General features: G+C 44.9%; 1 long non-coding RNA gene across 1 annotated transcript; it reads left to right on the plus strand.

The window, feature by feature from the left end:
• Nucleotides 1–19,271: 19,271 nt before the first annotated feature.
• On the plus strand, nt 19,272–20,784 carry LOC128347059 (uncharacterized). Its single transcript, XR_008317355.1, has 2 exons — nt 19,272–19,743; nt 20,017–20,784. It is a non-coding gene; the product is annotated as an uncharacterized LOC128347059 (long non-coding RNA).
• Nucleotides 20,785–26,033: the final 5,249 nt, after the last annotated feature.

Raw genomic sequence — 26,033 nt, forward strand, 5'->3', positions numbered from 1 at the left:
GGGTGGGGGGGGAGATAATTGTCCCTGGGTCCTTGAGGGAGGGAAGCCACCAGTTGGGCAACAGCTTGCTTTTCACTCTTCCATTCCCCACTTTCTGGAAGAAAGGTGGTGGGGAGGAGACAGGGGCCTGTCTTCACTTTTTCTTCCAGGGTCCACTCTAATCTTGCTATGCCCCTGTATGGAAGCGGGCCTTCTATACACATAGCAAATGGTATTTTGTACTAGTACGAACCAACCAAACACATCCAAAAGCTGTCTTTCTTCCAGTAGCTAATTTTGCTGAAGCTTTCAGTCCTTAATATAATGAGGAGAGGCATTTAAATGAAGTATCATCTGAACCAGCCCATTCAGAGACAGGGAGGATATTCACATGATGGAAGGAAATCGGGCTAGAGGAGGCTAGCCCGATTTCCTCCCAGTGAGAACCACCAGGCTTGGCTGCAAGCCTGGTGGTTCTGTTGGAAATTCTCTGTGGTGAAAGAATCCCTTTCTCATTATAGCAGAGTGCACAGAGGCACAACACAGCGGAATTTAGTTAGGCATGCGTGTATGCTGAGAGTATAGTAACTTGGAGCCAATTCATAGTTTCAAATCAATATAAAAGGCATTTATTAAGGAACTCCATTCTAGATAGGAAAGAGGAGTTAGGATCTCTAATCTATCTATCTAGCTGGATGCAGATGGATTCTGCATCTTCTCTGCACACATGGTGCAAGGAGAGGAGCTTGCCATGTTGCAGGTAGGGAAGAGGGAGAGGAAGGAAATTAATCCCTGAGATTAGCAATCTACATATCCAAAGGGATAGTGTCAGAGCAGTGGAGAAGGGGTGACCAATGTCTTGACCCTCTAGCCCTCTGACTCACTAGTCTGTCCTCCACTGTCTGAGACAAGAGACAGCGCAAAGTCCTTTAACTTCCAACACCCCCTCTTGATGTCTCGTGACTCAGTTCACAAGATTCATTTTCTCTCTCAGCTTTTCAAAGCGGGGTCTTGGTAGTGGCTTAGTGAGTATGTCTGCAAGCATTTCATTTGCTGGGCAGTAGATCAGCTTAGTCCATCCTTCTGCAGACTTCTCACTACATGGTACTTCACATCAATATGTTTAGTACGCCTCTTTACATCTTCTTGTCTGGAGAGTTGAACGCAGCTTAGGTTGTCTTCATACACTGGTATGGGCTGTGGTACATCTGTACCTAGGTATTTCAGTAGTTGACACAGCCATTGTATCTTGTGACAGCCCTGTGCAGCTGATACATATTCCGCTCCAGTGGTTGATGATGCCACTATGTCTTGCTTTGTGCTTGACCAGCTTATGGCTCCATCTCCATAGAAAATTATGTAACCACTGGTGGATTTCCTTTCTGTTAGGTCTCCACCTCAGTCTGCATCTACATATGCTTCTAGCTTCTAGTTTTGGTTGACTGTTAGCTGGCAGCTTGAGCTTAAAGTGTGCAGTACCCTTTAGGTACCTAACAAGTCTCTTAATTGCATTCCAGTCCTTGACTGTTGGTGATGCAGTCTTTCTACAAAGTAAGCCAACTGCTGTGCTAATATCTGGCCTAGTGAGTGTACTAATGTATAGAAGCTTACCCAATGCTTCACGATATCTGTGGTTGTTAGATAGTGACTCAGTTTGATCTTCTTGCTTTATGTAGTTCACTTCCATTGCAGTTGGTGTAGGATTCGCATTTTCCAGTCTGAGCAGGTTTATCAAATCTTTAATTTTCTGTTCTTGGTTGATGAGGAAACTTCCATCTTTCTCTCTTTGTACTTGAATGCCCAAGTAGTGTGCAATGTTGCCAAGTTGCTTGATTTCCACATCTTTGTTCAGATGATGCATTATTTCCTTGCTGTCATCTGGATTTTCATAGGCAAGAATCAAATCATCAACATACGCCAAAATGTAGGTCCACTTGCCATCTATGCTTCTCGTGTGTAGGCAGGGATCCGCGCGGCTTCTTTTGAAGTTTGCTTGAAGCAGCATATCATTTAGTTTTATGTTCCATGCTCTGGCAGCCTGTTTTAAACCATAAATGCTCTTTTGCAGTTTGCATACATAGTCCTCTTTGCCTTTCTCTCAGAAGCCTGGTGGTTGTTGCATGTAAATGTCCTCTTCTAGTTCTCCATGCAAGAACGCAGTTTTCACGTCTAGGTGTTCTTAAGTGGGTCACCTGCTTAAGTAGCCCGGCAGTTAAACTGGGTTTGCGGAGCGAACGCTACTCCACGCTGCGGCTGCTCATGAGGAGATCCCCGACTGGGAGGCTGAAAAGCAGCCACCTGACTCGGGGGTCTCTCCAGCATGCCCTGCGCGCTCGCAGCCCCCGAACTCCCCAGCCCCCATCAGGTCCATGACGGAGCCGGCTGTCATGTGGGCAGCTGCTGTGGCTGCCTGGAGCAGACTGTTTGCTCGAATGCGATGAGAGTGGGCTGAGCCCACTCTCCCCGCTCACCATCCCTAGGTGGCTCCCACTGATCGTGGGAACCACCTCAGTGACTTTCCATTAATGCTGAGTTATGGTGAACACACAGTTTCAATTAGAATTTTCAACAGGAGGGTCCCTGTAACAAACATTCTTCTACTTGGTAGCAGGCTCCTACGCCTGTTGAAGGAGAAAGAAATGTTTATGCAACCATACCTCTTGCTTAGACATGCTCTGCAGCAAACTGTAATGCTAATGGAGTAGTGGCCCTTTGGTGTTATAAGCAAACTGAGTTCTATCTCAGTTTATAGGCAGACTGTATTTTATATTTCTCAGTTCCTTTCCTATTCCATGGAGAATGTTAACTCTCTCTTATCCCTTATCCTTCTGCTCTATGTATCTTCTCTATAAGGCTCTTCATCAGGGCCATTTTAAGCATACTACAATTGTGGCTGTGGGAGCACCATTGTTGAGAGCACCTCAGGGCCAGATTAAGGGCATTGCAAGAACCCATTCTCAGTGAGCCTTTTGAAGTCCACTGTTTATAATACAATGTCAGGAGTTAAGCTGATTGCCTTCTGCAGAGTCTGTTATATCTTAGGTGCTCTGAAGAGTCTTTCCCAGTTGCTATTGACTCAGCTCTTCCCCCACCCCTATCCCCTTCCTTAAGCAAATCCCAGAGAACAAGCCTGGGGTAGTGGGGGCTGGCTGGCTACTTGAGTGGCAGTTACCTAATCAAGTAAATGGAAAGCGGAGGAGGTTCCTGATTGTGCTCCCACCCACTTCAGTGTCGGGAGAACTTTTAAAGTCAGTTTTTCTTGGCCATTTGTGTTTGTTGCTTTGGAGTGATCTGAGAGCTAAGTTTAATAAGGGGCTGGGAGAAAGTAAAAATAATGTCAATAAACAAAGGGGAAGGTGGGAGGAGAATGAGACCTGTCATGTGTTTATGTGAGTGACCTGAATTCAGCAAATTCAAATTCTGGACTGGGCTAGGGAAAGGATTCCCTGTGTTGTCTGTATGGGAGTGAGCCATAGGGGTGTGCAAGCTGACCTGAATCAAGCCAGCCTCGGGTTCAAGTTGGCTTGGCTTGACACTCACGCTCGAGCCGGACCGGCCTCATAAAAAGTGAAGCTGGTCTGAGGGTCTGAGCTTAAGTCGAGCCGAGCCCGGCTCAAAGAGCTGGCACACGAGCCAGCTTGAGAGGTTCGAGGGGTATACTTGTAAAGGGGAATTCAGCAAGGATTCCCCTTTACAAGCAAAGGGTTAAAATAAATGCGGTGGTGGTGGTGGGGAGAAGTTGGTAGTATGCAAATGGCATCTGTGCACACGCAGAACTCATTCTAATGGCCTCTGCGTGTGCGCAGAGACCCAAATTGGGCCTCAACCTGCCTGGCCTATCATTTGGGAGGCTGGCGGTGGGGTGGGGGTAGAAAAGCCCTTGCCGCCACCTTGTTTTTAAAGGTAAATGATACCTCTTCTCCCCACCATGCATTAACTTTAGAGAATTCCGTTCACTTGTAAAGGGGAATCCTCACTGGGTTCCCCTTTACAAGTATAACCCTCCCAGCTGGCTCACCAGCCAGCTTGGCCTGATTCAGTGCCTGGACCAGCCCTGGCTCAATGGAGCTCAAGCCAAACTGGGAAAACCAGTTCTGTGCACATCCCTCGTGAGCTGTGACTGAGTGTGTATGCATGGGAAACAGACAGAAAGACGGATTGGTCTGCTCACTGGTTTGGACATTGGACATTGCAACGATCTGAGAACTATTGGTGGGGGCAGTGGGAGGGGAGCAGAATTGAGGACCTCTGATGTGTTGATGTGAGCAAGAACGAAAGACAATAAGTCAATAACAGACACATAGAGAGAGGGAAGTGGAGCAGCCATTTCAAAAAATCTTTTCATCTAGCAATCTTCCAGAACTGGGAGTTCTGATTTCTGTTTTTCTCCTCCATGCCTTCTCAGCTTATGTTTGGTAGAACGTGGTTTCTTACAGTTATGAACTATGATTCTGAGTGGTTTCATCAGAAGCCAACTCTGCTAACAATCTGGTGGTCCTTTCCTGCTGAAAAGGACTTTGAATCCAATGTTTCAACCTTCTGAGTTTTGGGGGGGAAGAGGATATAAGGGGTTGGGGGGCTACTTCAAAATGAGGTTTGTGCCCCCCATTTTTGGGCAGCACCACAAGCACTGCCAAAATGGGGGGGGGGTGTTCCTACAACTCCTCCCACCCCAGGGACAGCGAGCAGCCCCCGTAGCCACACTCACTCAGACAGCCATAGCCATGCCCACCCCAACAGCCACACCTAGATGAATTAATGTTTAAGGTTTAAGTGTTCTTTGCTGCTGGTACCTAAGCAGATGACTCTACCTCTTTTCCAGGGATTAATTTACAGTATGAATCACCAGAGTGGGTTTTTTAATGTGAAATAAAGTAGTAACTCCAACCAAAGGTCTTTCCACATGCCAAGCATTTTAATGATTTCTTTTCTATGTGAATCATTTTATGTAAAGCAAGGCTTGAGCTTTGATTGAAGCTCTTTTCACACTCCTAATATTGATATGGTTTATTTCCTGTTTGAATCCTTTGATGTGAAGTGAAGTGTGTACACAAACTAAAGCTCTTGCCACACTCCAATCATGTATATGGGTTTTATCCAGTTGTCATTTTTTTGCAGGGAAAGAGGGTAAGAACACCAGCTGGTTTCCTCCCCAAAAGGCCTATATTCCAATACATGAACTCTGTTCACATAACACCTGGTGTCGGGATACATGTATATGTGTTTGTGAGAATAATGAGTTCATTTTAAAAGTGAACCTTGTACAGGCCCCTTCAAAGCCATAGGACAGGAAATGTGTTACTGCCATGTGTTGAACATAATGTGTGGACAACTGTGCAGACCTGTATGTGCATACAGTGATTTTATGTGTGTTGATCATAACATGTGAGTAGGACTTGTGTTATGAGAGAGGTGTATTTGTCCACCTGTCTGAGTGGACAGATTTGAATAGTTTCTTTTTCTAATTTCTGTTTTGTGTGTGAGAGGTGTTTTCTTATAACATTGTTACTTATTACAGTGCAAAAATGCATGTTTAAATACCACACAATCTAGTTGTTCTTGCATTATGAAAGACAGTAAGCAAGTATGTCCCTATTTTCAGCAATGCAGTGCTGGAGGGTATTGAACACAGAAAACTGTCTTGCTATGTAGTGGCAATTCCTATGTATTGGTGATTTCCCATCTACTAACAATAACAAAAGGCTATCGAAGTAGGGACAAATTGGCAGAATGCAGCAATGTTAAGAGCAGTAATGCTTTTCCTGGATTGAACCATTTCAAGCTAGGGTAGGGTTGCATATATGAAAATCTCTCCCCACAAACCCAAATCTAAACAATTAGATAAACTTCTTCCCTGCACATAGAAGAATAACTTGTCACAAATAATGCTGGGTTGAACTTTTCTCCCTGAAATGCTACTTTTCTGTTTGCAGGAATATTCCTATATGAGGAAACATTTAAGTAGTGCAGTCCAGGAAAAGGTTTGCCACTTACTGTAATTCTGCTGTATGAAGTAAACCTGGTCATCATCTCTTTCTATGCCTCAGGCACAGAAACCATCTCAACAGAGGTCTGTGTGCATAGCTGGGCCAGCATTCCTTCAGAAGGGCCTGAACCTAGACCTAGATGGGCCGGTAACGAGAGATAGTCCTCAGAAAGATTTTACTTGGTGTTTTACCACTTCAGATGGTTCTTCCCAGAGTCTTTCAAATGAATTGTAAGCAACAAATAATTGCATTATTACGAGTCTAGTGTGCTGATGTTTCCCTGGATTCAAAAGTTGTTTCCTGTGTTTGATAAAGAACTGAATAAAGAACTTAGAGCCCAAACTCCTTGTGGGCTCTAAGGCTCTACAAAGTTAAAGTTGGGCATGATGACATGGCTGCATTATGGCATAATTTTACCTGGAAAGAACAGGAACAACAAAAAAATCTCTATTTTAAAAAGAATATACAGTTCTTGAGATGCAGCACATTCCTAGGCACAGAAGTCTCAATGAGTTCAACAGGATGTACTCTTTTCAAGTGTGCGAAGGATTGCTATGCCACCATGCTGGACTATAACTGGAACCACTCCCCAAACTGCCACATATTAAGCTCCACCCACTCTTTTCTTGTCATACAATCACACCCCTAAACATGCCGCAAAACTCTAGGTTTGGAGCAATTCAGATGATCACCCTCACACACCATTACAGGATGTCCTGACAGCGCAATGGAACGTCTGCAATGATGTCAGGGTGGGTGCACTGATCAGCACGTCTCTGTCTTGGTTGTGCAGTGAGCAGGCTCATCATGTGAACTGGCTCTTTCTCTCACTTTAATTGATACTAAATCCCCCCTTTGTAATAATTTGCTATCTCCTCCCTTTGACATACTTGAAGAATGGAGACAAAAGACAGCAGCATCTGGCAGAAGCCAATATAGCACATAGACCCTTCCAATTTTCCCAAGCACATGATGGGTCTGATGTAATTATCTGAGACAATGCCAATGGTGCACTTTTTTTTTTTTTACTGTGATGCAACATGCTGGATTATTTACTTAAGTGGATTATTTCTCGAACTAAGCAAATTCAAACTTTAACATTGCATTAGGATTAGCATGTGGAGACAAGGAAGCAGGTGTCAAATGTCTGACATAGCATTGTCTAGGAGCCTAAACTGAGGCTTTTGGCATTGTTTCCAATAACTCCCAAGCTTATCATTTTCTATCTCATTATCATTATTCATTCTTGGCTTCAGTAGCACTTGGATCCTCTTGTAACTTGCATGGATTGGCTAAGCAGTCAGTTGACTTAAGCACCTGTCTTTTATTTCTCTTCATCTTCTTCTTTCAAAATGGTGTGTAAAACACTAATGTTTTGTACAAACAGAGAGAATGTAAGTGTTCTGCAGTCTCTTAGATAAACTATGGAAAGGGGAGATATTGTATTAACATTTCTTTTGTGAAGACAGTCACTTCATCAACCTCCACACCTGACATGCTGTCTCTCCAAATCAAAATTACATGGAGCAGCTCAGACAAACTGCCCTCCACACAATTAAGCAGCGGCAGGTGGGTGCCCTAGATGGAAGGAGAGATCACACCCATGTTCCTTCCCCACACAATTAAGACAGACTGGCACATGTATTGTCCAAACCATCTCTAATCGATTCATATTATTTATTTATTATTTATTTATTTGATTTATATACCGCCCTTCCAAAATGGCTCAGGGCGGTTTACAATTAAAACAAACCACTAAAACAATAAAGAGCTAAAACAAATTAAAAACAATATAACAACAATTAACAATTTAAAAACATTTTAAAACAACAATTAAACAATTACAGTGATTAAAATCCCCAAAATCAGGTTAGAATATTAAAACAGATTTAAAAACCCTGGAGAGCCAGGCCAAAGAAATACGTTATAAGGGCTCTCCTGAAGGCTAATAGAGAATTCAAATTGCGGATTTCCGCAGGGAGCGCATTCCACAGCCCCGGAGCAGCTATAGAGAAGGCCCGCCTCCGAGTCGCCACCAGACGAGCTGGTAGTAACTGGAGACAAACCTCCTCAGATGATCTTAATGTGCAGTGGGGATCACGCAGAAGAAGGCGCTCTCTAAGGTAAATCGGGCCTAAGCCATTCAGGGCTTTAAAGGTAATAACCAGCACTTTGTATTTTGCCCGGAAACATATCGGCAGCCAGTGCAGTTGTTTCAAAATAGGCGTAATATGGTCTCTCCGGGTTACCCGAGAGACCAATCTGGCTGCCGCATTCTGAACTAATTGAAGTTTCCGAAATGTGTACAAAGACAGCCCCACATAGAGCACAATGCAATAGTCAAGCCGGGAGGTTACCAGCTGGTGCACCACTGTTTTGAGTTCATCCTCCTAAAGGAATGGGCGCAGCTGTTGAATCAGCCGAAGCTGATAGAAAGCACTCCTGGCCATGGCCTCCACCTGAGAAACCAGGGTGAGGCCTGGATCCAAGAGCACTCCCAAGCTGCATATCTGTTCCTTCTGGGGAAGTGTTACCCCATCTAGCACAGGAAGATCTAACTCACTCCTCAGATTCTGAGCCCCCACAATGAGTACCTCCATCTTGCTTGGATTCAGCTTCAATTTGTTAGGCAGGCATTTAGAGAATGAGTGCCATTTCCTGAAGATGAAAGGGAGAAGTTGATTTGGGTGTCATCAGCATACTGATAACACCAAGCACCAAATCTCCTGATGACCTCACCCAGCAGTTTCATGTAGATATTGAAAAGCATTGGTGACAGAATGGAGCCTTGAGGGACTCAATATAACAGCTCCTGCTTTGAGGAGCGACTGTCACCAAGCTCCACCATCTGGGATAGGAATTAGGGATGGGCCCGGACCAGTCCGGAGGCCATTGAAAAGGCCTCCGGACTGGTCTGGACTGGTCCGGACCTGGGTGGTTCGGATTGGGGGTGGGGGGTTGCTTTCAGAGCGGCGGGAGGGTTTACTTACTCTTCCCGCCGCTTTCCGCTGTGGTGCCGTAATTTGTAGAGTAATTGGGGCATAATTAGCTCCCAGTAACGCTTTGTGCGCACGCACATCAGTGACGTGAAGCGCGCGCAAAGCATTACTGGGAGTTTTGCAGAGTCTCAGCGGGGAAGGGGCGGCAGGGAGGTATCCTGCCGCCCCAATTACTCTACAAATTACGGTGCCACAGCGGAAAGCGGCGGGAGGGGTAAGTAAACCCTCCCACCGCTCTTAAAGTGACCCCCCCCACCCCAGTGCCAGACCGCAATGTGGCGGTTCCGTGCACACCCCTAATAGGAATGGAACCACTGCAGAGCAGTGCCCCCTATTCCCAATTCCACCAGGTGACCCAGAAGATACCATGGTCGATGGTATCGAACGCCGCTGAGAGATCCAAGAGGACCAACAGAGTCACACTCCCTCTGTCGATTCCCCGGTAAAGGTCATCCATCAGGCCAACCAAGGCTGTCTCAACCCCATAGCCCGTTCTAAAGCCACTTTGAAATGGGTCTAGATAATCAGTTTCCTCCCAAACCACCTGGAGCTGGTTAGCCACCACCCTCTTGATTACCTTGCCCAGCCTGGGGGGATTGGAGATTGGCCTATAACTATCCATCTCTAAGGGATCCAGGAAAGGCTTCTTAAGCAGCGGTGTAACTATGCCTCCTTCAAACAGGGTGGCACCCTACCCTCCCTCAGTGATGCATTTATGATATTAACTAGGCCATCTCAAACAATCTCTCAGCTAGATCGAAGCAACCAGGTTGGGTAAGGATCCAGAGAACAAGTGATGGGCCATACCGCTCCAAGCAGCTTGTCCATGTCATCAAGAGTCACAGATCGAAACTGATCCAACCTTACACTGCAAGAGGGATCACGGGATACCTCCCTCACAGACCCTGCAGAAATAGTGGAGTCCAAGTTGGCCCGAATACAGGAGATTTTATCTCAAAGAACCCACTAAAGGCGTCACAGCAGAGTACCTCCGGGAGCTGATTTGAGGCAAAAGGAGCAGAAATTATACTCCTCGCCACCCAGAATAACTCTGCCGTATGTGAACCCGCAGACGCAATGCGCGCCGACCAAAAGCGCTTTTTTGCTGCGCGCACTGCCATTGCGTAGGTCTTCAAATGGGTTCTATGCTGCATCCTGTCAGATTCGAGCCGAGTTCTCCTCTACTTGCATTCCAGTCGCCTACCAAGCTGCTTCATCCCCCGCATATACTCCTCCGTATACCAGGGGGCCATCTTAGAAGCAGGCCTGGAGGGACGCTTAGGAGCAATAATATCTACTGCCCTGGTGAGTTCTCTATTCCATGTTCCCACCAGGGCATCGACAGAATCACCGGCCGCACCAACATCAAAACCCTCCAAGGCCTTTTGGAAACCTGCTGGGTCCAGCAGCCTTTTTGGGCGGACCATCCTAATAGGTCCATCACCCCTGCAGGGGTGGATTGTGACCGTGATACCAACCTTAACCAGTAGTGATCCGTCCATGACAATGGGGTAACCACGGGATCCCCCACCCACGGAACACCCCCCTGATCCAAACAGAAGACCCAATTCAGTGTGTCGCCGGCAACATGAGTTGGTTCAAAAATTAATTGGGATAGGCCCATAGTTGTCATGGCCACTATGAACTCCTGAGCCGCACCAGACAAGCCAGTCCCAAAGTGGATATTGAAGTCCCCCAGCACCAAGAGCCTGGGAGACTCCAACACCAACTCTGCGACCAGCTCCGTCAGCTCAGTTAGGGAGTCAGTTGGGCAGTGGGGTGAGTGATACACCAACAGAATCCCCAATCTATCCCTAGTTCCCAGCCTCAGAAATACACACTCAATACAAGTCAACTGTCTCACAGGGGCCCTGGTAAGGGAGATAGTATTTTTATGGACCACAGCCACTCCACCCCGCCCCTGCCCACCTCCCCTAACCTGCTCCACAACAGAGTAACCTGGAGGGTGAAGCTGAGCCCACACAGGGCCACTCACCTCCCCCAACCGGGTCTCAGTTATACACGCCAGGTCAGCTCCCTCATCCATGATCAAATCATGAACAATTTCGGTCTTATTTTGAACTGACCTGGCATTACAAAGGAGCAAGGTCAGGCTCTGTGTGTAGTTAGTGCTGCTCCCCAAGGCCTGAGAGTTGTCAGAACAGTTGGAATTAGAAATAGTTACTAGATTACTAATTTCTCTTCCCCTGTAACGGCCAGCTGTTCTGCCAGAGCCAGTTCTCCTATTCCCCACCACTACAGCAATAGCTGCCCCCAGGCTGCCAGGCACACCCCCTGCATCATCCCCCTCAGGAGAGCCCAAACACATCTCATCAACTAGGCCTGGCACAACTCAGGGCAATAAAAACAGCACTTTGACCCTCCCCCCCAAAATCCACTCACCCACGGAACAACCATCCCCCAGCCCTCAGTCTCACCCCCAAAGGCCCGGCCCCAAAGGCCCACCCCCTTTAGCAGCTGGCTTTGGTGGCCGCCTACAGGCAGGCTGCCGACCACGCTGCCGGCGTGTCTTCAGCCATATTTATGAGCCTCTCAAACTTCCCAGCAGCCCCTTCTGCCACAAAGGACTGCTGGCTGACACAGGTGTTAATTGTCAGGCTTTCTGAAGGCAGCAGGCTGGCAGACAGCTCCTCGTCCGGGCAAGATGGAAAAACAACCCAGAGGGGCCAGATGTAAAGTCCAAGCAGCGGGGTGGAGTGGGGGAGGAAATAACAGTCAGACCCTCAAACCTTCTCCTCCCGAGAGTTCTATTAGGAACTCTCGGTAAGCTTCAGGTTGAAAGACAAGCCAGAAAAACAAGTCATGTTGAAGATATGAAGCTGTTTTACATCAAATCAGAAAATTTGTCCATCTAACTCAGTACGGTTGATGCTAGTGGGCAAAAGTTCTCCAGAGTGTTTTCCAGATTACATGCTGCAACAGATCACAATGTGCCTGCTAAGTGCCCCTCTGTATGGCCTGTATTTCGATATCGTGGTTGCTGCGCTGCCAGCAGGGTGCCGTTCATATTTCTGATGGCTTGTTTCGGATTGTATTGATGTGTTGTAGCCCTATAACACTGCATATGTATTGCAGGAAAGTAGCTGTATTTTTCCATTTTAGGAGGCTTGCCCTGTCATGTATGTGTTGCAGCATGTTGTGGTGAGGGCGGTTCAAATTGCAGTGTTGATTTTTACAGCCCCTTTCCATCCCGTTCATGAAATAATCTTTCCATGTAATGGTTTTTAAAAGATTTTTTTCACCCTGGTTTTTACACAAAGGTGCACCCGATTTCATCTGCTTTTGGATTTTGATTTTGATTGCATTTGCTTTTGTTTTTCATCAGACTTATTTTTCAGACCCGTTCATGTTCCTTCCTTCTTTTTAGTGCACTGTGGATTGGCTGGCTTATTCAGCAGATCAAGGATCTGTTGATATGTAAAGCCACAATTTTTTTATAAGTATAATGTCACACACAAAGGGGGCGTGACCTCGAGCTCTGGAGAGCCCGAGCAAGCTCTCCCCTGTCATTTCAGGCAGCGCTTGCTGCCTGACAACATCTATGTCCCTTTCTCTCCCTTGCTGGAGGGAGAGAAAGGGAAATAAAAGGCTGTCAGGCAGTAAATGCTGCCTGTAAAGGACAAGGGAAAGCTCGCTCAGGGCTCTCTGGAGCCCGGGTGTGGGCAGGGGAGTTCTTTCAGGGTTCTTCCAGAGCCCAAGCCACGCCCCATGCATGTGACATTACGCACACGGGATGTCACTATAGGGGCTAGACCCGGCCCGCCTGTAAATGACCTCTCTGCCTTCACGTATTATTATATGTTATTTATTTTTTACATTTATATCCTGCTCTTCCCCCGAGGAGCTCAGAGTACATGCTTATTTTTATCCTCACAACAACCTTGTGAGGTAGGTTAGAATTGCCTCCGCCACTCACCTGGCTACTGGCATGGGCTCGCCTCCGTGGGAGCCAGGTGAGTGGCGGAGGCAATTCCCCGCCGCGGGGGCTGCTGGGTGGCACAGAGCACCGGCTCCGTTTCCAGTTAAAGAAGCCGCCCACTGCCCCCCCCAGAGGCGCATTCACGAGCCGCGCCTGTCCTGTCCCAAATGTACTTCACCAATAAACTAGTTATGTAACTTAGAATCTACAGTGACCTACATCTGTGTTACTTAAATAGCTGCAACAACTAAACTCTGCACTCTGTAACTGGAGTGGTAGCTTCCTTGGTGCTTTGCTAACCAATCACAATCCCCAACAAATTCCCGTAACTCAGTCAAAAGGCATAGATGAGAAATGTACATGTGTGAAAAGTATAGTGACTAACTGTTCCCACTATACAACCAACTATCTTTATTTATTTGCAACTCTAAAGAAAGAAATCATTTTTGTGCCACTTGAATAAGATTGCAAAATATCCTTCCTAGGAAAATTGTATTTCTTTGCTCTTACTCATGAGCACTGTAATCCCAGCAATTTAAATCTTCCTTGAATTCAATGTTATGTAATATTTAAATGTGTTCTTGCGTTTGTATGCCAGTAAGGCAAAAGTAAAGAGAAAGTGAATTCAACTGAATTACACCCATTTAGCACTTTGTTTTAAAGGGAAAATATATTAAATCTCTTACTTTAATATCAGCACATTTGCAAATGGTAAAAACTCTTTTGTGGTGGTGGTGGTGGTGGTGGCAGTGAATGAGAGAGGAATTTGAACAACAGAGTTTAAAGAGCAGACACTAAACAATGAAAAATCTTTGTAAATACTGGGCAGTTCTATGAATAAGTATAACCACTATGAAAATGAAATAAGTTCTTCCTTAAGAAGCCAATAAAATACCTTTAAACATATGGCAAGCAAAGAGAGTTTTAGTACTTTCTTGTCAATATACATTTAATTTTTAAAAATTAAGAGGATTACTCTGATTTAATTAATTCTGAAGCCTGGATTAATCAATAATATTGGTTTTTCCCCTCCAGCAGGATTAATATCAATGAGTCAGTTATGTGCTTTTGATCTCACTGAGCAATGGAAGGCAATCACTAAGAATATGAACTTAGATAGGAGGCTACTGAATCTGTTAGGGGAATAACGAATGGAAATATTTAAAGTGTTAGATGGAAACTGAATGCAATTAAGACATAACAGTTACGTCTTAATCTGAGTAAGTAATGTACAGAAATGTTTTATCCTCTCAAGTTGAATGCAGCCATTAATGGACAGATAACATATGCAAATCATATGATGTTAGGATGCAGATAGTATTAGCACTGACCTTGTGACTTTCCGTCATGACCGTTTGAATATTCAGCTGCCAAGACCAGACTCATGCTTTCTAAACCACACATTCAGAAAACTGTAAGACATACTAAAAAAAAAAAAAATGTTTAATAGTTCCACACTGTTCAGGTTTGCCATCTTCTTTCAGACTCTCTCTGGCCTATAGGAACTGCCTAGCAGGATGATAAAATAAATAAATAATCAGTCTCCATCTCCTCCTGACAATGCTGTTTATTTTGCTATTTCTGGATACTGGTCTGAGTCTAGGGGAAATGCAAAAAGCAGGAGCGTAGCAAGGTTGTAGTGGTCACAGAGATAAGATTTTAAAATGCCTCCCCCACCGAAGCTCAGCTCATGAAGTAAATAAATCTGAAATGAGGCTGAATAGTGGTAACAAAAAGATAATAAAATTTATTATATATACAGGTGAAACTCGAAAAATTAGAATATCGTGCAAAAGTCCATTAATTTCAGTAATGCAAATTAAAAGGTGAAACTGATATATGAGATAGACGCATTACATGCAAAGCGAGATAAGTCAAGCCTTAATTTGTTATAATTGTGATGATCATGGCGTACAGCTCATGAGAACCCCAAATCCACAATCCCAGAAAATTAGAATATTACATGAAACCAATAAAACAAGGATTGTAAATAGAACAATATCGGACCTCTGAAAAGTATTAGCATGCATATGTATTCAGTACTTGGTTTGGGCCCCTTTTGCAGCAATTACTGCCTCAATGCGGCGTGGCATGGATGCTATCAGCCTGTGGCACTGCTGAGGTGTTATGGAAGACCAGGATGCTGCAATAGCGGCCTTCAGCTCTTCTGCATTGTTTGGTCTCATGTCTCTCATCCTTCTCTTGGCAATGCCCCATAGATTCTCTATGGGGTCAGGTCAGGCGAGTTTGCTGGCCAATCAAGCACAGTAATCCCATGGTCACTGAACCAGGTTTTGGTACTTTTGGCAGTGTGGGCAGGTGCCAAGTCCTGCTGGAAAATGAAGTCAGCATCCCCATACAGCTCTTCCGCGGAAGGAAGCATGAAGTGCTCCAAAATCTCCTGATAGATGGCTGCGTTGACCCTGGACTTAATGAAGCACAGTGGACCAACACCAGCAGATGACATGGCTCCCCAAATCAACACACACTGTGGAAACTTCACACTGGACTTCAAGCATCTTGCATTGTGTGCCTCTCCATTCTTCCTCCAGACTCTGGGTCCTTGGTTTCCAAATGAGATGCAAAAGTTGCTCTCATCAGAAAAGAGGACTTTGGACCTCTGAGCAACAGACCAGTTCTTTTTTTCTTGAGCCCAGGTAAGACGCTTCTGACGTTGTTTGTTGTTCAGGAGCGGCTTGACAAGAGGAATATGACATTTGAAGCCCATGTCCAGGATCCGTCTGTGTGTGGTGGCTCTTGATGCACTAACTCCAGCCTCAGTCCACTCCTTGTGAAAGTCCCCAACACTTTTGAATGGCCTTTTCCTGACAATCCTCTCCAGGCTGCGGTCATCCCTGCTGCTTGTGCACCTTTTTCTTCCACACTTTCCCCTTCCACATAACTTTCTATTAATGTACTTTGATACAGCACTTAGGGAACATCCAACTTCTTTTGCAATTACCTTTTGAGGCTTTCCCTCCTTATGGAGGGTGTCAATGATGGTTTTCTGCAAAACTGTCAAGTCAGCAGTCTTTCCCATGATTGTGATTCCTAATGAACCAGACTGAGAGACCATTTAAAGGCTCAGGAACCTTTTTCAGGTGTTATGGATTGCTTAGCTGATTGGAGTGGGACACCTGGAGCCTACTGTTGAACCTTTTCACAATATTCTAATTTTCTGGGATTGTGGATTTGGGGTTCTCATGAGCTGTACGCCATGATCATCACAATTATAACAAATTAAGGCTTGACTTATCTCGCTTTGCATGTAATGCGTCTGTCTCATATATCAGTTTCACCTTTTAATTTGCATTACTGAAATTAATGGACTTTTGCACGATATTCTAATTTTCCGAGTTTCACCTGTATATACACACACACACACACACACACACACGAACATCATCCTAAATTATTTTTTTTAAGGTTTTGTAAATTGTGGACGATGCAAGTCATTTAATGGTACTAGAGGATAAATGGTATTTCGGAGGATGACTACAACTGAAGGAAGCCTGGGAGGGTGTGCGGCTGGGGGAGTCAGTCATGTGACTTGCCTCTGGGGGGCCCCCCAAGGCAGTGGGCCCCCAGACAACCGTCTCCCCTTTGCCCTATTATAGTTACGCCCCTGGCAAAAAGGTTAGTTGGTCATCTTTAGGCAAAGGGTTCAGAAAGAGATAATCAGTCATCAAAAGGTGAGAACCTGGATTAAGTTTTGTATGTTAGTGCCAGTCACAATTACTGAACTATGCATGGATAGCAGCAGATAAGAGATGGCAGTTGTGGGGTGCAACAGATAAGGTGATGTAACACATCTATGAGCATATTGGCCATAATCAATTCTGATTGATCGATATAACAACACTTTAACAACCTTGCCATTTCCTGTCCTTTCATGTTTAATCACATCCAGCCAAGGAAAAGCTACGGTGAGAAAAATACATTTGTATGCAAAAGCTGGGATAGTGCAGTGTAGTGCAGTTACAACAAATATTCTTAATTCCCTGCACATACAGGTATGTTTCAATCTGGGGGCACTTCACAAATGTGAACTTTTATCCCACTGGAAAGAACCTATTTAGGAGCTTACTAATCTTCACCAATTCCTCCCAATCTTGTCTTACTTCTCTTTTCAGATCTCCTTGTCTCCAGCAACACATGGAATATACAGAAATATAATTTTCTTTTCTCCTGGTGAAGCTACCCTTTGAAGATAAATGAGGGATTCTGGGGTGCAAGATACCAAACAAAACAAGAAAACTAGACCTGCCTTTAATTTTATTTGTATTTATTATTTATTTTTACATTTTATATCCCGCTCTTCCTCCAAGGAGCCCAAAGTGGTGTACTACATACTTAGGTTTCTCCTCACAACAACAACCCTGTGAAGTAGGTTAGGCTGAGAGAGAGTGACTGGCCCAGAGTCACCCAGCTAGTTTCATGGCTGAATGGGGATTTGAACTCGGCTCTCCCCAGTCCTAGTCCGGCACTCTAGCAATGTGACTAGTCCCCTGACTTCCCCTATCTTCTGATACCTGCAGCCTCACTTCTCCTGTGGCTGCTTGAGGATTTTGTAGCCACAGAAGAAATGAGGCTGCAGGTATCAGAAGATAGGGGAAGTCAGGTGACTAGTCACATTGCCTAGGGAGGGTGCTGCCAGGAATATAAGGAGAGTTTCCTAGGTGGGATGCAGGGAAATGTTCCTTCTTCCAGCACTGCCCTATGAGCTGCCAGAAATATAAGGAGAGTCACCCAATTTCCCATGCAACTGGGCAGCTTTGCCTATATTCCAGCACTGCCTGGCTGCCTAGCCAGGGTGCTTACCTATGTTCCAGCACTGTGCTTTGACTTGCACAATGAGGCAAGATAGAGAGAGTCATCTGGAGGTTATTCACACATGGCTTTATGCCTGGGGGTATCTGAAGAGTGAATCTGCTTCGTAGAAGATTTGCACAATGTTTAATTTGGGGCATTAAAAGGACAGTCCACATGGTGTTGGCTCCTCTCCACAATCCCTGGCAGATCTTTCTGTGCATTCCAACCAGCTGGTTCCGGGTTCTTCCTCCAACCAATTTTCGCAAAGGAGGAGGTGAGAGAGCTTTTTTGTTTGTCTGTTTGACAGTGTTGCAGAAGAACAGCATGCCGAGTTGCCAAGGGATCAAACAGCAGAATGCTTAACCCGAGCCTGCCGAATCTGACCCAAATCTTTGCTGATTTTTAGAATGAACTTGCCTTTGTGAGTGAATGCCTTCATCACCTCATGCCCCCCGTCCAACACCCCAGAGGCAGGGAAGTTTAAAGTAGAGATCATTGCTTTCTCTGTCATTAAGAAAAATGCAGGTGAATCAGCTAAAAAAAGCAGGGGGGGAGCTCAGGTTGTATCAGGCTGTAGTCTCCATTCTGCATATCTAAAACCTATGTTAAGACCCCCATTTTGCAGTTTGTGCTTGCATTTAACTCAGGAATTTCTCCCTCCCCCTCCCCTGGACTCCCTCCACAGAATTTCACTAATCTGCTAAAAACCCTTCCCTACCCCCCAGCACTTGCAGTTGCAAATACTAAGAGCAGACCATACCCAACAGCTGTCAAACTCCCCTTCACTGAGTTTTGAAAAATGCCGAGTTTAGAAAAACGCCACTTCACACATCAAGGGAAAGTGGTGGGGCATAACAGGCTTTTTTCAAAAGCCTCTAGAAATAATTTTTAAGTTGGACATAAGTTGGGCTAAGCCAGAATGCGCGGTCTCGATTCGGGGGGAAACAGAGTTCTGTCTGTACTGTACATAACTCACAAGTTATGGACACACCTCTGGTCCGTCATTTTGTTGAATCTCAGCATGTGAGTGATGACATCTGGTTTTTTGTGCTGCATGTATATCAAAGACGTCGCTTCAGGTCTGTAGATGTCCATCAGGCACTTTTGCAAATAGAAGACTCCCTTATCTTCACCTACCAGACGTTGGAGCCATCTGGGCTCAACACCTATTTAGATCTGTCCAGCTATCTGTAGGGTATTTTCCCTTGACTCTTTTGACCAGTATTCTCCTATTCTGGAATTTTTGTTTCCATATTGAGGGACTGATACTGCTGACTGCCTGGTATTGATTTAGTTTCACCTGTCGTAGTCCCCTTTTGATTTTTGTGCACGAGACTTGTGTAGCTGCATGCCTCTTCTATTTCCCATTTTGAGTTATGTTATTTGAGTGCCCCTTTCCTTTTCCTTTTTTTCTCTCCTTTTTACCGATGTTCACACCAGACTTTGTGAGGCTGGGCTGTGAGTTTTGCTACATTTATGCAGGATGCCTTCAGCTTTCCAGAGTTTAGTACTGCGGACTCTGTGCCTTTAATTATCTGGTTTTTTACAGCTTGGTAGTCTACGTTAATTGTTTTATTACTAAGTCATCTATCCACATGTGTGCATGCTTGAAGGTGACATTTATTATGCCACCTCCAGCTGTGGGAAATCTATCTCAGATAGGTGTAAATTGGAGAGTTTCTTGCAGATATTGATGCTGGAAAGGACTGTAATATTGGGTTAAGCTTAAGAAATGGGGTACTAATGTTGTTTTGGAGGTTTGTATGCTATCTTATATCAGGGCATTTTCTTTACAGTATATTCACTGTAGGGATTCATTCCTGGCTGTATTTATGTTCATCTATATTATTAATCCCCATAGACGTGTCTCTGTGGGGATGCGTCCCGGCAACCCAGTGGATTGGCTGGGAAGCCGAGGCGCTGGATTGGCTGGGAAGCCGAGGCGCCGGATTGGCTAGGCGGTGGAGCTCACGCGTGGCAGGATTCATGAAACTGTTGAGCTGCTGCCCAGGGAAATGGCGGACAGGTGCGTGGACGGCAGCGGGACCAGCTGTGGTGGGCACTGCGCGCCGCCAGTGTGAGGAAGCGGCAGCAGGAGCAAACAGGCCAGCAAGCCGGTCAGAAACCACAAGCGGGGAGAGGGGGGGAGAGAAGCAAGAGGGTGGGTGGTGGTTAGAGACACCTGGGGGAAGAGTTAGGGAGAAGGGGCTGAAGGGGGGGGTAGCCAGGGAGAACTAGGGGCGCAGATGCTATGCGCCCGGTCAACTAGTATTGTATATTGTATGTTTATACTGTACAGGCTGATGAAGCTTTGTGGGCGAAATGGCACATATCCGGAAGAGCCGTTCGACTTTGATTCATGAACGACATTGATTCATGAAGTTTGTTTTTCTCCACAAGGACATGTAGTAGGCTTTATCTCTGATCCAGGTCAGCTTATTTATGGAAGCATGCTCGACGGGTTCTTTGCTATCAGCATGTTTGTGACTTTACACCTTCACTTCTGTACGGATGGTATTGAGCATTTCGCCATTGAGGACGTCCACACCTTTTTGAGACCACGTCTGACGCAGTGCTTTTGTCATCTGCCACTTCCATACTTGACTTTGCCTATTTCATCCTGCAGCCCAATTTTTGCCTGGCTCAGTTACACCTCCTTCCTTAACTTTTGACTGTTTTTGCACATGCTATTATCTATGTATTCTGTATTGTGAGAAGGCATTACTGTTATTGCACATGCTATTACTTATGTATTTTGCATTGTGGTTGGTTTGAGTATTACTGCATACATCATTATTATTTTTCTTGGGGAATTATTTAGTTTAGATTCATGATTTTTGTTTAGTAATGTCATGGATTATTTATTACTGGCTTATTATTTCTGAATATACATTTCCAGTGTTTATTTATATTCTCAGTGTTTGGGTATCATTATCTGTTTTGTAGTCACGGTGGGATTTCCCTTTCTCCTTTTTATTGTTTGTTTCATTCTGTGATTGCCCTTTTCCATTGTTTTGGTCCCTGATAGCCTGAAGCGACTTCAAAATAAAGGTAGCTGATATATACACTCACACTCTCCATCCCTAAGGAGATTCGAACCAAAAGCCATGTGTGTAAAGCCTCCTGGCTGCCTAGGCAACTGAGTGATTAGCTGCCATGATGAGCAGTCTAATGGAACTATAAGGTTCCGTGTTGGGCTGTAGAAAAGCCACAAGATAAGCCTTGACACTTTAAAAACCCAGTGGCTGAGGAAGCAGTGTTACCATATTTATCTCCATTGTCACAGAACAGGGATAAATGTGGTAATGCTGCTTCTGCAGCTGCCAGATTTTAAAAGCGTCAGGGCTTATCTTGCAGCTTTGCTGCAGCCCCACACAGAGCCTTACAGCACTATTATGCTGTGCACAATGGCAGCCATTGTCTCTATATTCCCACTCTGCACTGCAAGATGTTGAAGCCCAGTGCCAAAAAACTGGGAGAGTCACCTGGTTGCTCAGGCAATATAGGGGCACTCTGCAATTTTCTGGAATTGTACAGCAAGGCAGCAGCACGGCATGGGAGGAAAGTGAAGTGCCCCCATGTTGCTAGGCAACTCCGAGACACATTCTGCTCCCCTCACCACTCCCCCCAGCACAATTGGCAAACTTGCCCATAACCTGTCCGCAAACATGAATGACTAAAGGGATTTTAGTTCCAGGAATGAAACTTAAAAAGTTAGGCGATGCATTTTGATTCAATTTTAGCATTAAATGATTTCCATTATCACACTGGCTTTCCCCAGGCTGACATAGTAATAAAAATGGGCAGTGTGTGGACTGTATCAATTTTCAGCTCAGTTCACAATGCATTTTTCAACATCACTGTGGCATTTCATCTCTTTCCTGCAATAACCAGGCCTGTAGGCAGGCACCTTTACCACCAGTTTTCCTTTTCAGTAATTCCAGTTGTACCATAACCCACACTTTGGGAATTTACACTCTTCAGTGTTCATAGTCATACTGTATATAAAACTGTGGCCCAGTTTGCATAAGTTATAACTGCCAGATAGAATAGATGCTATAAAAAAGCCTTCCAAGCGGCTTCTCTCATGGCCCTTGTATAAAATTGGCTCTGTGTAGTAGTGACTAACACACTATGACGGTGTACAAAGGTACCATCGATCCTCTACCTAAAAGCTTTCTCTTTTTCCTTCTCTGAGATGCCTGAGAAGAAGAAAGGGGAGGAGGCAGGTAGCAGTAGTGGTGGCTGGTACTCTTGTGTTGCTGCTGCTGGGTGAGGTTTGGAGTAGGTAACAGACTGGCAGAGGCAGCCAGTGGGCAACTTGCAGCCACTTCACCTAGCCTCATTAGTGTTGGTTAGTTGTGGCCAAGCGAAACAAAAGCCACCCCCCAAATGTTCTGAGTTGCCAAGTATTTGACAGCCTCTTCTTCCTGCTCCTCCTTTTGTTCAGTCCCTGGCAGAAACATGTGTAAAAAGGATGCTGATGGAGGATATGGAGATTGAATGAATTCTTGACATCTGTCTTTGCACAGAGGATACAGGGGCTGAACTGAGCTTCTCAGGGAGGGCGTCAAACAGAGAACCAAGTTAAAATGGAGATGACAAGAGACGATGTTCTAAGGTGAAAAGTTAAAAAGTAACATATTGCCAGATGGCATCCACTTGAGGGTTCTTAAAGAACTCAAATGTAAAATGGCTGGACTTCTAACCAAAATATGTAACTTGTCCCTACAATCAGGCTCTGTGCCAAAGAACTGGAAAGTAACCAATATAACTAGGGTTGCCAGCATTGTGTTGGCTGGAATCGGGACGGGGACTCCAAGGGGGCCGGGGACATGACCACCAAGGGGTGTGCCTTATCTTAAAAACAACAACAACCCAACAACTTCAAAGCCGCCACTGAGCGGCGGTGGAGTGGGACAGTGGCGAGAGCTCTCCCACCTCCCAAACTATGAGAATGGGCCATGGCTGCTCTGAGGCAGGGGCTCACTGGGGCAGGTGTGCTGGAGAGAGGCACGCTTCAGCTGAACTAAAAGTACTCAAGCACTCACCGCCACTGACTCACTGCAGGAGCGAGGGATCCGGTGGGAGAAAAGGCAGCAAAAGAGCCCCTTCCTCGGCCCCGCCTTCCTCCCAAATGAGGCAGACAGGCCTGAATAGGTGGCAGAGTTCATAAGGAAGAAGGCATTCTTTTACTTGCCTCATTTCCTCTCCCAGGGAGCCCTTTGAGACTATAATTTTCCCTATGTCGCTTTCAATTTAAACAACACATAATCTCTTAAAATAAATTCGTCAGGGCTCAACCCTTCTTGGTAGGAAGCCCTTCCCCCTAATTCTGCATGTGTGATAGCCATCTGCTTAGTGGACGATGCATTTTATTCTGCACATGCCCAGGTGCCCCTTCTCTTTGATTTATCACTTTACACCTTTCCAGATTAACAGTCATCCTATGTATGTTTACTGAGAAGTAAGTTCCACTAAGAATAATAAACATTACTTCAAAGTAAATATGCAACCTAAGCCTAGCATTGGAGTCAGGTTCCAGAGTCCTGCCTCAAATTGAATTCTCTCATGATATGCAGAGTAAAGACCATTCTATACTACTGTCTGGGCACACTGTGGCGGCCTGAAACAGACAGGATTCAGACTACAACCTATACAACATAGCAAAAACGTTTACCAGCAAATGTCTCATTTATGAGTTAAGGAGGCCCTGCACATGCTGATTCGCCCCTAGCCCTGCAACCCGGCACAGCCCTGTCAGTTTCTTCTGTGGGACCCCCAAAGCAAAACTAGGCAGCTGCAGAGAACTTTGAAGTTCAGGTAGACTTTGAGCAAGCAGGGATTGGTGGAATAAATAATCCTAGAAAAATTATCTGACCAATAGCAATAAATAAATAAATCTATAATGGGTAATCAGTCACTAGGCAGATTCTTTTTTTAAAAAAATATTTGTATTATTTTATCTGTAATATAAACAAAGAAACAAAGGCAAAATAGCAAAGAAGGGGGAGGGGAGGAAAACAATAACCAAACAATGCAATTACTATGATTCTCATTACAATCTGTATACATCCTTGAACTCTTTCCAGCATCATCTCCCTCTCCCCCTTCTCCACTCTGAAAAATAAATGGCTGCAAATCTAAAAAAAAAATTGACAGTAAGAACAATAGCAAAATTAATGCACCTGTTATCTACACAGAGCAATCAACATTAAATTCCTCTACAAAGAGAAGTCAAATCTCAGATGAGGAACCAAACCCTGTGATGTATTATATTGAATAAATGGCTCCCATGTCTGAGAGAAAAAAAATCTTCAGATTTGTTCTTAATATTTGCAGTAATTTTAGCCATTGATGCATAATCCCAAAGTTTGAGATGCCAATCATCTAGAGACAGAATCAGATTTGTTTTCCAACAGGAAGCATAAAGAATTCTTGCAGCTGTTATCATATGAATGAATGAATGAATAGCTTTATTATGATCAGTGATCATATATATATATATATATATATATATATATATATATATATATATATATATACACAGAGATACTACATTCAGATAAGAAGTAAATCATAGATAATACGCCAACATAGAAGCCTCATATAACAACATCTACAAAGAAGGGCTGGAGGTTAGCTGTTGACGGATCTTAACAGCAGCTGCACAAAATTGAGTAGCACATGGTGGACAGATTCGACCTCGCAGGGGCATAACCGAGTGGCCAGAGGGGTTTTCAGAAACCTTCCAGATAAAACCGCTGATGGTAAGGCGTCATATCTTGCTCTGTGGAGAACCCTGTGATGGCTTGGTAAAGAGAGGGACAATAGATAACTAGCAGGTTCCCAGTTAAAATCACCAAGGCACCCTCTTAGGGTCTCTGGGATGGAGCTTAAATCGTTCTGATGTTCAATGTCCAAGACCCTCTGTTTGAGGATCTCTTCAGCTTGACTATAATCTAATAATGACAGATGTTCAGCAGAGAGGCCGAGTGTTCAGCAGAGAGGCTGCATCATTGCTTGTGTCCAGGTGGATTGAAACCTATCGGCCAACATAAGAGGGATCAATCCCAGAGGGGAGAAATGGATCCTAAATTAAAATAACTAAGGATTAAAATCCATGCTTTTGTTTCTTACCTCTGGAGGCCCGTTTCCAACCTCAATGCTGTGTTGGAGATACATCGAGGGGCCATGAATACTGCTCTAATAAAAGTGGATTGGATTATCTCCAGTGGCCTATGGGTAGGGGCCCAGTTGTGCACCATACAGAAGTTGGGCCAATGATTTAGCAGCAAATAACTTTAATGCTGCAGGGATTACCTCTCCACCTTTGGAGTGAAAGAATCTTACATAGGAACATAGGAAGCAGCCATATACTAAGTAAGACCATTGGTCTATCTAGCTCAGTATTGTCTTCACAGACTGGCAGTGGCTTCTCGAAGGCTGCAGGCAGGAATCTCTCTCAGCCCTATCTTGGAGAAGCCCGGGAGAAAACTTGGAACCTTCTGCTCTTCCCAGAGCAGCTCCAACCCCTGAGGGGAATATTTTACAGTGCTCACACTTCTAGTCTCCCATGCATATGCAACCAGGGTGGACCCTGCTTAGTTATGGGGACAAGTCATGCTTGCTACCACAAGACCAGCTCTCCTCTCGTTGCTGAAGCACTTCTTTGTGCCTGTTGGGCAATGTAGTCCACATAGGCCTTCCATGACCCAGTGGCATGAAAAACCACACTGATATTTAAAACTATTGACCTGCTCTATACAATGGCCTTCTATATCCCAGTTAAATTTTTTAGGCCTCTTGGCAAAGACCATCACTTTGGATTTGTGGAAGTTAATTACCAAGTGATTGTCCTTGCAATAGGTGGCCAAGAGCCTAAGCGCTCTCTGAGCCTAAGCACTCTCCTCAGCCACTATCATATATAAAGAAAGTTCAGTGTATCTTGCTGGAAGACTAGGCAGATTCTAAGGGGCAGCTACAGACAAGTCTACTGAGCTGTTTTGCTTTGCTGTTAAGATTCTATTAATGGTTGCAAAAATATCATCCCCAAATACTAAAAAGTTCCAAATTAATGTAAAATGATCAATTGATTCCCCATATAGTAAGCCTAACCTGTGAAAACACTCTGAGGCTTCAGGAGTTTGGATTTTAGATCTTGGTGTGTGTGTGTGTGCGCGCGCGCGTGCACGAGCAAAATTACCCAAGGGCACCACCCACAACCCCTTGAGCTGGCACTGGTGGTGGCGGCGGCGGCAGCAGCAGCAAGCGAGCCAACCAGTGTCGCAAGAGTTCCTGGGCAGCAGAGCAAGG

Source organism: Hemicordylus capensis, chromosome 2 (assembly GCF_027244095.1).
Source record: "Hemicordylus capensis ecotype Gifberg chromosome 2, rHemCap1.1.pri, whole genome shotgun sequence".
NCBI classification, from domain to species: domain Eukaryota; kingdom Metazoa; phylum Chordata; class Lepidosauria; order Squamata; family Cordylidae; genus Hemicordylus; species Hemicordylus capensis.